A 202-nucleotide genomic window follows, 5' to 3' on the forward strand; every position below is an offset into this window, starting at 1 on the left:
TTGTGATGCCCTCCCCTCCTCTAGGCTGCACCTCGGCGGTGAGTGGAGCGCTGGGTTCCTCTAGGCCAGCCAGCTGGCAGGGGGTGCAGAGGTCGCTTGAACTCACATCCCAGGCCTGTTAAATACATCAGCTTTTAAACTGATCTTTGTTCAAAGTCCAGTGTGTTGAAGACCAGGGCTCACAGCAGAGCGCACTCCGAGG

The sequence above is a fragment of the Urocitellus parryii genome, chromosome 11 (assembly GCF_045843805.1).
Source record: "Urocitellus parryii isolate mUroPar1 chromosome 11, mUroPar1.hap1, whole genome shotgun sequence".
Classification (NCBI taxonomy): domain Eukaryota; kingdom Metazoa; phylum Chordata; class Mammalia; order Rodentia; family Sciuridae; genus Urocitellus; species Urocitellus parryii.